Consider the following 12,314-nt stretch of genomic DNA (forward strand, 5'->3'; position numbering starts at 1 on the left):
GGCAGGAGTTGAGGAGCAGGAAAAAAAATGTGAATTATGAAATGAACTCTGCCAAGGCAGGAGAATGACCTGGAAGTCTGTCACCACAGCTACGAGGATTTTGGTTGGATGGTAAAGATAAATAGCATGAATTTCAAAGAAGGAAATGTTACTGAGTTACAGAAAGAGGAGAAGAATCTGGAAATGCTGGTGGGGAATAAGGAGTTTTCCAACTCCTCCATCTCAATGAACTGAAAAGAATGAATGAAGAATCAGTCAGAATTGAAAAGAGTGACCAGAGAAGTTGTGTAATTGAGGATTTCCAGGTCTCTGTAATAGCCAGTAAATGGAAGGAATGGGAGAGGAAAAGATTTAAGATGAAGTGACATTTGTCAACTATGGAACCAGTATACCAGAAGAGTTGGGTGGTGTTTGGTTAAGACTTTGGAATGGAAGAATTGAGAAAGATGGGAATAAAAAACTTGGCTATGGAGGAAAAGGGATGGTGTTTGAATGGTGAGTTATAGAGGTTTATAATCTCTCAGATGTATTTAATATGACTAGATATGAGACTTCATCATTGAGCAGAAAGTAATCTCCTTTCCCCAAATAAAGCTGGAGACAAATCCAGTAGGAGATGAAAGACACATGGTCATCTGGGAGAGCTATTTTCACACCTCCTTCCCTCTAGGGTTTGGAAATTAGGTACAAAATAATACAGAAGTAGATGGAAATTGAAGTTGTAGCACAGAAGGACATTCAACCTCATTTTCTTCCCTGAAGGGACAGACACAGTTGGAGATCAGAGCCCTAAAATCAAAGCAACGATAGCTCCTCTTTGTACTGGAGCTTTTCCACATTGTTGTTGGGAGATCAGATTGGCAGCAGCAGATGGGATTTGCCTTGCATCAATACAGATGGATGACATTGCAACAGGAGATGGAAAGCACATGGTCAGAGGAAGATCTGATCAATCATTGGCTGGAGATGAAGTGGTGATGGAGAAAGTCATAGTCTCCTCGCACAGAAAGAAGGCATCAAAGTCCATGAAGGGCCAGTTCCTTACCATCTCCCTTCAAAGCTTTATCTTGTGCCCTTTTTCTCTATCTATTCTCTCCTTGATGATCTCAGCAGGTCAACACTTCATGGGATTCAAATGTCTCTTCAAGCATCTCTCCAATATAGACATCTCTCTCTTGAAATCTAATCCCATATTACCGATTGCCTACTATAAGTGTTCTCCCATAGGCATTTGAGGAACATGTCTAAAATAAAATATAGATTTTCCCCCAAACTTTTCCCCCCACTTTGCCATTACCAGTCACCAAAAATCATAATCTTGGAGTCATTCTTCATTTTTTACTCTTCCTCCTCATTCCCTTCTAGGTGAGACAACAAAATGGACGAGTGAATAGGACACTTTTTAACTGAAATTAAAAAGACCTGTATTCAAATTTTACCTTAAATACTTAGAACTTTGTAACCCTTTGTAAGTCACTTAACTGGGGAACAGGCAATAGACTAATTTAGCTGGGACGGAGAGCATGATGATATAAAATACTCTTGAAAATGCAGGCTAAAGGCCTGATTGTAAAGGGTTTAAATGACAAAGAAAGTTCTGTTAGTCAGCAGCTAAATAATACAGTAGATAGAGCGCTGAGCCAGGAATCAGGGAAATCCAAGTTCAAATCTGGTCCTCAGATACTTAGTATTGTGATTCTAGACAAGTCAGGGCAAGTCACTTAACCTCTGTTTCCTTCAGTTTCCTCAATTATAAAATAAGATAATAACAGCACATACTTTGTAGGATTTTTGTAGCAATCAAATAAAATAATATTTGTTAAAAAAAAAAAAAGTACTTACCATACTACCTGGCACACAGTAGGTGAAATATAAATATTTTCTTCCTTATTTCCATCCTTTCCATATCCCATCTAAGTCCTGTTGTTTCTCTACAATATCTCTTATATTTCTTCTCCTAAACCCTCATCATCTCTTACCAGATTCAAGCTCTTATCACCTCTCACGTGAACTATTGCAACAATCTAGTTTCCCCACTTCCATTTTTTTTTCTTTCCAGTTCTTCAGAATTTACCAATCTGATATTCCCTTAAAAAGAAGTCCGATTATGTTATTAAACTGCTTAAGAATTTTCACTGACCCTCTGTTGTATCTAGGATTAATAATAGTTATTATTATAATAGCAAGCATTTATACAGTGTCTATTATGTGCCAAGCACTGTACTAAATGGAATCAAAGGAAATAATGAACATCCTGAGGCAAACAATAAATAAATGATTTATCTAAGGCCACACAGCTAATAAGTGTCTGAGGCCAGGTGTAAACTTGGATCTCTGATTCCAGCTAAGCTCAGCACTCTATCCACTGCATTACTTAGGTGCTGATTAAAACAGAAATTTCTCCTTGGTTGAATTCTCCTATTAAAAATATAGAGAAATTTCTTTGCTATTTAAGTCCTTCATAATCTGCCTTCAACTTGCCTTTTCAAGAGTATTTTACATCATTGATACACTCTGTCCCAGCTGATCAATGACACTCATTCGATGCTTGTACCTTTTTCTTACTTAGTGGAATGCTTTCTCTTCTTTCTTTCATCTCTTGGAATCCCTCAGTCTTTTCAAGTCTCATCTTGGATCCCCCCCCCCTACTATACGAGTCCTTTCCTCCACATGTTGTGCTGTCCACCCAATCCTCACAGATTTCTTATATCTATAACTATTTACCTAAATTCACCTCTATCTATCTATCTATCTATCTATCTATCTATCTATCTATCGTTGGATCCTCTCCAATAGAATATAAGCTTCTAGAAAGAAAAGGGCAGTTCCTTGCCCATAGTAGGCACTTAATAAAGTAGTAACACTACTTCTGTGCACATGAACTATCTAGACTTGGTCATCCAAACATATTCTCCATATCTCTTTCTTCATGTTCCAAAACTTTTTTTCCCCAAAAGATCCCATCTGTGTCACTTGCACAAGATCAGAAAAGTCCTCTCTCTTTTGGGGGACTATCTTTTCTCATGTGTAAAATGAGGGGATTGGACTCAAGGTTCAATTAGGTTTATTTCTGCTCTCAATCTATAATTCCATGAGCATTCCATGCCTCAGCTTCTTAACTTGCAAAATAACGAGTATGGACTAGATGCTTCTAAAGATCCTATTCTAACTAAATCTCTGTGTTTGTACTATTCTTTTACACGTATACAGAGAGACAGAAATTGACAGAGAGAGGGATAAACAGAGAGAGACAGAGAGAGAAAGAGAGAGAGAGAGGAAAGAAAGGAGGGAGAGAGAGGAGGGGGAAACACATTTCCTATAAACCAATAATTATCAACTGGGGATCTGTCCAGTTATTAATATCTTACAGGAAATATCCTGGGAGTTTTGTAGGAAATAGGAACATCTTAACAGTTCCAAAAGCCCAACAAGACGCCATCTTGGAATATATCCATGGAAGTCAGCCACTTCATCGATTTCCTTTTCTTGAAGGACTCTCAACAGTGTGTTACTATTGCCAGATCTTTATACTGTAAATGAAGGAATCCTTTTCATTTGCAGCAGGAACAGGAAACACAACAGAAAAGAAGAGTGAAAAGTAGGGCCAAGGATGTTGGCTGTGGGTACCGACACCATTGCCCAACTGCCTTCATTACTAATCCCAAATCTTAATCCTACCCATGACTTTGCCTGTGTGTGTGTATGTTTGTGTGTGAGTGTATGTGTATATGTGTGTGTGAGCATGTGTATTTGTGTGTGTGTGAGCATGTGTATTTGTGTGTGAGTGTGTGTGCGTGTGAGGTTGAGAGAAAATACTGAAGAGGTATCCAGAAAAGCCAAATGTTCCCCTCTGATGCCAAAGCCTGGAAGATGAGGCTTGCTTTCTGGGTGGATTGGTGATTTTCCTGGTTTTTCTAACCAGGACCATATTTCTGATCATGCAAGTTGGACAGGTCTGTCTTTTGCTGAGTTTTCAGGCCCCGGTGTTTTATTGTCTGGCCTCTCCGATCTTGGCTTGAGCTCAGATGCTTGGGTAGAAGGACACACAGTAATTAGACAAGGTTTCCTTCCCCATAGTTGGCAGTGGTCTCCCCACTCCCTCTCACCCCAGGAAATTTATGGCCTCGAATGCTCCATTATGGAGGCCGGTGGGTTGAATGTGGTGAGAGAAATCTTGACGTGGTCAGAATCAGACCTAGGTTCGCCGGCTTCTCTGGGGATGTACCAGCGAGCAAGCACAAAGGAGCTGGCACTTTCATTTCATTAGCTCTCCTCTATTAGATTTTATCTCTAGCCAAACCCAAATACAGATTTATCACTGAACACCAGAGACAGGTCAGTATTGGTCACTGTGGTTTTAGGCTGGCCAGCTGCCATAGCCGCTCCCTGACTTTAATGTTTGGATGATGAATAATGGAATCCAAGAGTTGGAAGGACCTCAGAGGCCACTGAGCCCAACCCCTCATTTTATAGATGAGGAAACTGAGGTCCAGGGAGGTCAGGTAACTTCCCTAATGCACGCAGCTAGCAATCTTGGGAGGAGGCAAAACTGAAATGTCTTCAAATGGCAATGGTCTTTCCGATGCATACCATTGGCTCTCTTGAAGAAGACTGAGGAACAGATAGCAACTCATCATCATCTCCTGCCCTGATTCCATGCCAAACTTATGGGACCAAAAATGCTTTTAGATCTGGAAGAGACTTCATAGGTCATTTAGGACAAATCTGTCTTTGTAAAGATGATGAAGTGGAAATGAGAGGGGACCAATGATTTCCCAAGGTCTCCCACATAGAAAATGGAAGAGTCAAGATTCCCATCTAATTCCTCTGACTCGAATCCTGCCCAAGATAAAGACAAATGTCTGAAATAGGCTCCTGTAGGAAGTAAGCTCTTGTTCCTGTTCCTGTTTGTTTGACACTCCCTAAAGCTCTTTTTCATCATTATTTCCATATAAGGGAGGTCAGGTAAGCAGTATCACCCCAGTGGTGATTTAAAAAACTGAGGCACAGTACTGATGAGTGACTAGTCCAGAGTCAGGTGATAAGGAGGGACAGCATCTCCTCTCTCTACCCCCCCCCTCCAGTCCCAGGCTGATATTCAAATTGCCAGGTTTCTGTTCATTTTATTAGGTAACATTTCTCTTCCCTCCCTCTTCCCTGTCATAGGATGCCAAATTTGGAGCTAGGAGGTATTTACCAATGGGTCACCCATAGATCTGAGATTTAGAGCTGGATATTGAGGCCCAGATAGAATAAGTGACCTGCTGAATGCTTGATAGCCAATAAGAGGCAAAGTTGGGATTCAAATCCGGGTCCTCCAAATCTAGCACTCTGCCTCTTTAAAGAAATGATTATTTTTAAATTTTGCTTTGCTAGAAGCATTTCACATTCAGATTAATACCCATATTTTCCTTCCCAAATGCCCAATTTGCAAACCTGCATAGCAACAAAAACATCAACAACCAAAATTTTTATAGTGTTCTGAGATTGGCAAAGGGTTTCCCTCTCTGCATCTTTTTTTTTTTTGGGGGGGGGCGATGCTGAGCAAGTCTGATTATGACTTACATGCCTTACTTCCTTGCCCAGCGTGTCTTGATGAGGGAGACCAAATTTCTCCAGGTTTTTTTGACCCTGAAAACTTAAGATAATTCATTTGAAATTTTCCTAGTTCTCTGAGCTCTCTCCCATAAGTGAAGTTACTGAAATCATGGCATCTGTTTTTAAACTCTAGTAAAATTGGCTCCACCCTGCCCATGAGAATGTCTCCAGCTCCACCCATGCCGATGATTTCTTCCATAGCAGCTCAGAGAATTTCATGGCAGAAGGAGTGGCTGGAAATGGAAAAAGATATTTTCAATAATTCTAATATTCTGAGCACAGAATATGCATGGAGACACTGAATCTTGGACCTCCTTGGACTACTTGGACCAGTAGTTATCTGGCTCGATCTGTACCTTAACAAGAATTCCCTTTGTGCCATTGCAGACAATTGGTCCCACATTCCTCCCTCTACTTGAAACCATACACTGAAAAAATGGTCATTTTCCCCCAAATTACTCATTGGATAAGTCCAAGTGTTCATTATGGATGGGTAGAGGTCAATCTATCTATTTATCTATCTAATATTCCAATAAATTGTGATTTCATCAATGTGGATCTTCACTCCTTTGGTGGAGATTGAAATCCACACATGCTTGCCTATCTCATGATACTTTTGTCCATGTCCGTGTCCTCCCATAGTGGCCCAGGAAGCAGAGTCACTTTTTTTTTTCCCTTGAGGTTGAAGAGGTATCAATGAAGCATTCAGATTGTTCATCATTTGAACTTGGCTCTTGTTCCATGAGCATCCTGGAGAATTCTTCCCTCAAACCTTTCTGGGAACACATCCTTTATTTCTCCTTTGCAATTTTTATAGCAACTAAAATCTTCCCCAGGGATCAAGGCTTTCAAGATTCTCCTTAAAGGCATGAATAGTCTCTGATTCAGCAATTCCCACTTCCCAGGTATCACCTAAATTATGGATCCTGACACAACATCACCTAATTACCTGAGATTGGACCCTCCATGAAGTATGACTCTTGGAACTATTGTCCTTGTCAGTCAATTCCCATCCAATTAAAATTGAAGCTTAAAACGGGGACCAGTGAAAACAATTCAAGAGTCCCCAGAATGTGTCATGGCAACTTCCATCTCAAGGACACAAGATGGACTCAAAAACATAACAAGTTGGAAACATAAGGTAAAAGGTAGTTTGGTATAATGAATTATGAACTGAAGTTAGTGTCAAGAAGATGCAAATTCAAATCCTTCCATAATTACTTAAGTACATGACCCTGGGCAACTCAACCACCCTCTATTTTACTTTTCTCTCCTGAGTTCATCTCTTCCTTATCCATGCTCCCTCTTTCCTATTTCTTTTGGGAGATTTTGATATCAGTAGAAACTCCCTAACTTCCCACTTTCTGTTTTCTAAATTCCGTCCTCTCTCTCACGTGGGGGTGATGATACAATGGATCTTACTATTTACTAACTGTTCCATGACCTTAATAAAGAACTGTGACATACGTCCACTTGACTTTAATCTTCCGCCATTCCACTTCTCCCAATGGCTGGCCCCATCTAAACTTTTTCTTTGTCCTAATAAGCATCCCTCTACTTTTCGATTTTTTCTAAGACCACTAACCCTGATCTGGTTTTATGTTCCTTTCTTTTCTCAACCCAGTAATCCATCAGTTTAACTCTATAAAGTCTGTCCTCAAATCCTACTTTTTCTATTGCCACTTGTCCCTAGTCAAATCTTAGCTTTAGATTGAGCCTATTTTCTGCCTCTTTTTCTCCTCCTCATATACTGCTAAAAGGTGTCGGAGGATATCATACCCCCCCCCAAGTTATGGGATTATGAACCACAATCAAATCAACTCTGTCAATATTCCTGGATGGTACATGCCATTCTGCTCTTTTATTCCCCTATTCAGCATTCTTATAATTTTTGTACCACAGTGCCCTAATCTTGACACCACACTCTCATGTGCCTTGCATTAGAGTATAAGTGCTTGAAAGCAGGGATTATCTTTACTTTTCTATCTGTAACCATTTCCTCAAGTTATCATCCTCCTTCTCTCCTTCCTTTGATCAGCTGAACTCCAGAGGCAAAATGTCTATATTTGCTCCTGTTATTTACTCTACTGTCACTTATTTTTTTAGCTTTTTGCAATCTATTTTTGACAGCAGCACTCATCTGAATGTGCTGTCTTCAAAGATATGTGACAACTCTCAAAGTTTTCTATCCGTCTTCATCTTTTTCAATGTATTTTCTGCATTTCACATTGATCATCATCCTCTGCTTCTATTCTTTCCTCTTTCCTATTTGATTTATTCTCTCTCCTTTGACACCTCATCTTTTGTGTTATGTCTTTCCTGGTTCTATATACTTTTCTGGTATCTTAATCAACTCCCTTGAAGTATCATTTCCTATAACCTATGGCCCTGAGATCTATAAATTCAGCCCCAGTTTCTCCTCTGAGCTTCAGTCTTGAATTGCCAATTGCTTGATGGACTTTTCAAACTGACATTCCAAAGAAATTCTCAAAGCATCACTTCAATACAGAATGTGTAATTTATTTTCCTCCAAATCCCTCCTCTTCCAAGCTTCCCTATTTATGTTGATGGCACCACCATTCTCCTAGTGCTTCAGTTGCATATCTCTGGGCTCCTTTCTCTCTCTCTCTCTCTCTCTCTCTCTCTCTCTCTCTCTCTCTCTCTCTCTCTCTGCACAAATCAATTGACAAAGCTGCCATTGCTACCTTCACGAATTCTTTTCCTTCTCAGTCCTTCCTTCTCTCCATTCATATAGCAATCACCTTAGCTCAGACTCCCAACATCACTGACTTAGATTATTTCTACAGTCTCCCAATTGGTCACTTTATAACTCCTGCTCTCCCTGTTGCAGTGGGGGGAGGGGAGAGTTACCCTACTTGAAACTTTTCAAGACCTTCACAATTTGACTCCAAGCCATCTTTCCAGTCTCAGTTGATAGTTTTCTCCCTCTTGTATTCAATAGTCTAGTCAAATGAATCTTCTTTCTGCTCCTCACATGCATCTCTGTATCTATATACTTCTTCCTAATTTCTATCTCATAGAATCCTGTTTTTTCCTTGCAAAACTCAGCTAAGGCATGCAATTCCTTTCCAGAATCCCCCAAAGACTGTATTCTACATCACAAACTATATTGTAATTTATTACTTTATGTTTATTATATTTATTTACATATATTTAATCATGTCCTACTTATCTCCTTGAATCAATATAATCTCATGAGTTCCAATTCTTTCATCCTTTGTATGTGTATTCCCTACATCCAGCAAAGTACCTGGAAAATCATAGACATTTAATGAATGCTTGTTGATTGATTGATGGATCACAGCTCTCCTCTCGAGTTCTCTTTCCAGGCTGCCTGCCATCCATTTATCCCAACTCCATTGGATCCTGTGGTTTGGCCAGTTCCAGCTCTACCTAATAGTACCATCATTTACTCCACATCTCTCTCTCTTGTCTAAAGAAAAACCAAAGGCTTTGCCAAATGCTTTTCTCAAATCCAAGCATTCTGTTTCTGAAGCATTTTCCTTCATTATCAATCCTGCAACCCTATCAAAACTAAAAATGAGGTTGCTGGGGTATAAGCAAATCTTCAAAAGTCTAGGATAACATGCAGTGATTACTGCTTTCCTTTCTGTGTACTCATAAACAACCCTAATGATAAGAGCTAGTAATTACATTAAGAGTACATAGTAAGTACATAACAAAGTGCACTTTACAATGTTATCTCATTATATCCTGAGATATAGGAGAAGAAACTGCAAGAGATATCTAGTAGATGATCCACAGAGGGCACATTGTTAATAAGCCCTAGAGGTCAGATCTGAACACTCAGGTCTCAGTGACTCCTGGGATAGCCCTCTATCCATTGTACCAATATTGTGAATGATGTCATAGTTAAGAACATAAATTCATGAATTACTCACTGTGAAGATACCAGCAACCAAAAACTAAGGTCCTAAAATCTTTTAGTGAAAAAATCGGTGTAAAAATCATTTCATGGTCTCATTCTGTACTAGGTGGTTTGATATTCCTTCAGTTCTGAAAGCATATCTACACAGTGGGACCTTCCAACAATATCTTCACTGGTCTAGTTACTAATCAGAGACATTGGGTCTTCCCTATCAGCTCTAATACTGGGTGGGACAATTCTGGCTGGTTGTCAGGATTGAAAGTCTCCTCGTTCTGGAACTTAATTTCGACATGGTCAGGTTGTGGTGGAAAGCAACATATTGAAAGAATATCAAGTGTAGAGTCACAACACCCAAATGAACTTTTTTGCTTACTAAGCTCCTTCCTCAGTTTCCACATATAAATGAAGTCGTTGGTCTAGATCAGGGATTCCTAAACTTTTTTCTACTCATTACCCCTTTTCGCCTGAGAAAATTTTACATGATTCTAGATATGTGGACATATAAAGCAAATATACAAATCAAGCATTTACTGATGATAATAATTTTATAATCAATTGTTTTTACATTCAATTGTGAGACGTCATAGGGAGTCACAACTTATAATTTAAGAAGTAGGGAATCTAGATAAGCCCAAGATTCCTTCTAGTTCACACATGATTCGTGAATTCTGAGTCAATATGAAGGACAATGAATATTGTCTCTTGATCTATTAATAACAGAGGCTCGTAAGAGGAAGGGAAGCCATTGGTGAAATATGGATGAGGTCAATGTCATTATGTGGTTCAAATGACATTTAGAGGCCCTTCTCAGCTTTGACTCTTAAAATCTCAGTGCTCCACAACTGTTTTAAGTTTAGAGGAATTGTTAAGATATATCAATGAAGTAAGTTTCCACACAGAGAATCACTCCCATTGAGGAAGTCAGTTCTCTTTCCACAATAAAAATGAGAAACTATCTTGGATGAAATTTCATTCATCCAAATGAAAGCTTTTAATATTGATCCCATGTGTCTCTTCTAGGATGATGTTCTGCCTTCAGATATGTCCAGAAGAAGGCAATATCCATGTGCAATGATGGTCAAAATATATCTGATAATTTTATTCTCTTTATCTGCCTCTTTCTCATCATAATGAAATCTCATGATATTCCTGAATGCAAAGTGTGTGTGTGTGTGTGTGTGTGTGTGTGTGTGTGTGTGTGTGTGTGTTTAGGATAGTATAAAACTGAATCTGTTGATTCAGACTAGTTCCAATGATCTTGTGATGAAGAGAGCCAACTACACCCAGAGAAAGGATTGTGGGAACTGAGTATAGTTCACAACATAGCATTTTCATTCTTTTTGTTGTTGTTTGATTGCATTTTGTTTTGTTTCTCTTTTTTTTTTCCTGTTTGATTTGATTTTTTTTGTGCAGCAAGATAACTGTATAAATATGTATGCATATATTGGATTTAACATATATTTCTACCATGTTTAATATATTATAATGTATACTATATACCATGTTTAATATGTTACTTGCCATCTAGGGAAAGGGGTGTAGGAATAGAGGGAAATTGGAACACAAGGCTTTACATGGGTTAATGCTGAAAAATTATCCGTGCATATGTTTTGAAAATAAAAAACTTTAATAAAAAAATTGGACCTGTGATTTGATATAAAGAACTCCTAGATGAGTAAAGTCCTACTGAATGAGTACTGAACCTGAAGTCAGAAAAACTTCAATCGAATCTGGCCTCAGACATATACTGGCTGTATGACCGTGGATTAGTCATTTAACCATTGTTTGCCTCAGTTTCCTCATCTATAAAATGAGAGTAATAATAATACTTATAGTCCAGGATTGTTGGAAGCATCAAATGAGGTAATAATTGTAAAATGCTTTGTACCTTAACACAGTGCCAAACACAGAGTAAGTATTGTATAAATGTTAGTTGACTAGTTCCTGCACAGTCATTTAACCTCATGTAATATTGTGTGCTAAACTAATGAATAATTGTAATAGAGTATGCCCAAGCTGAGAGGGGCTTCTTGAAAATATTTGACAATGCCAAAGTGAGTATTTGTGGCTCCAGGTCTTCAGAGGTCAGGGAGATGAAAGTCCTGTTAGTTCCCATATGCTCTCTCCATAATGAAACAGGAATTGTGGTTAGATTGCTGGTAGGCATTCCCTCAGGTTTTCTTGCTTATAAAAATTTAATAATCTACCAATTAGCAACGGACAGTAAATTAGACCAGTCTTTCTAAGAAACAGGATGTGAGACCTTACAAGCTTTGGTTCCCCAATATTCAAAGTGGTCAATGCAAATTTTCATAGTTGCAATTCAAGATAAAATTAAGTGCCTCAGTGAAAGTAAAATATAGCATCCTGTCCACTACAAGACCAGCTTCACATTGGGGGAAGGGGGGATTCTTGTTTATCAGGAGGAAAAAATTTGTAGAAAAAGACGTATTATTTCAGACTAACCGATTATGTTTTCCAACAACTGGGTTACGATGCAAACTCACTTACCTTTTTTTTTTTTCCCTTTCTTTTTTTTTTTTTTTTTAATTCCTGCTGTGCACCCGGCTGCTTCAGGAAGTCCTATGAGGTAAGAAATTCCTGCTTCACAAAAGTTCCCTTTCTAAAAAAAAAAAAAAAAGAAAGAAAAAAAAGAAAAAAAAAAAAAAAAAGGAACATAATGGGAAAGGCGACCAGCTTAGCAGGCAACATACAAAAGAGCTGTCTGCACTGGGAATTTCATGCCTCATGGCTTTGGGTCAGCAAAATACCTAAAAACCCAATGTTGTTTCATTATGGTTATCAA

This window comes from Antechinus flavipes, chromosome 1, assembly GCF_016432865.1.
Source record: "Antechinus flavipes isolate AdamAnt ecotype Samford, QLD, Australia chromosome 1, AdamAnt_v2, whole genome shotgun sequence".
Taxonomy (NCBI): Eukaryota; Metazoa; Chordata; class Mammalia; order Dasyuromorphia; family Dasyuridae; genus Antechinus; species Antechinus flavipes.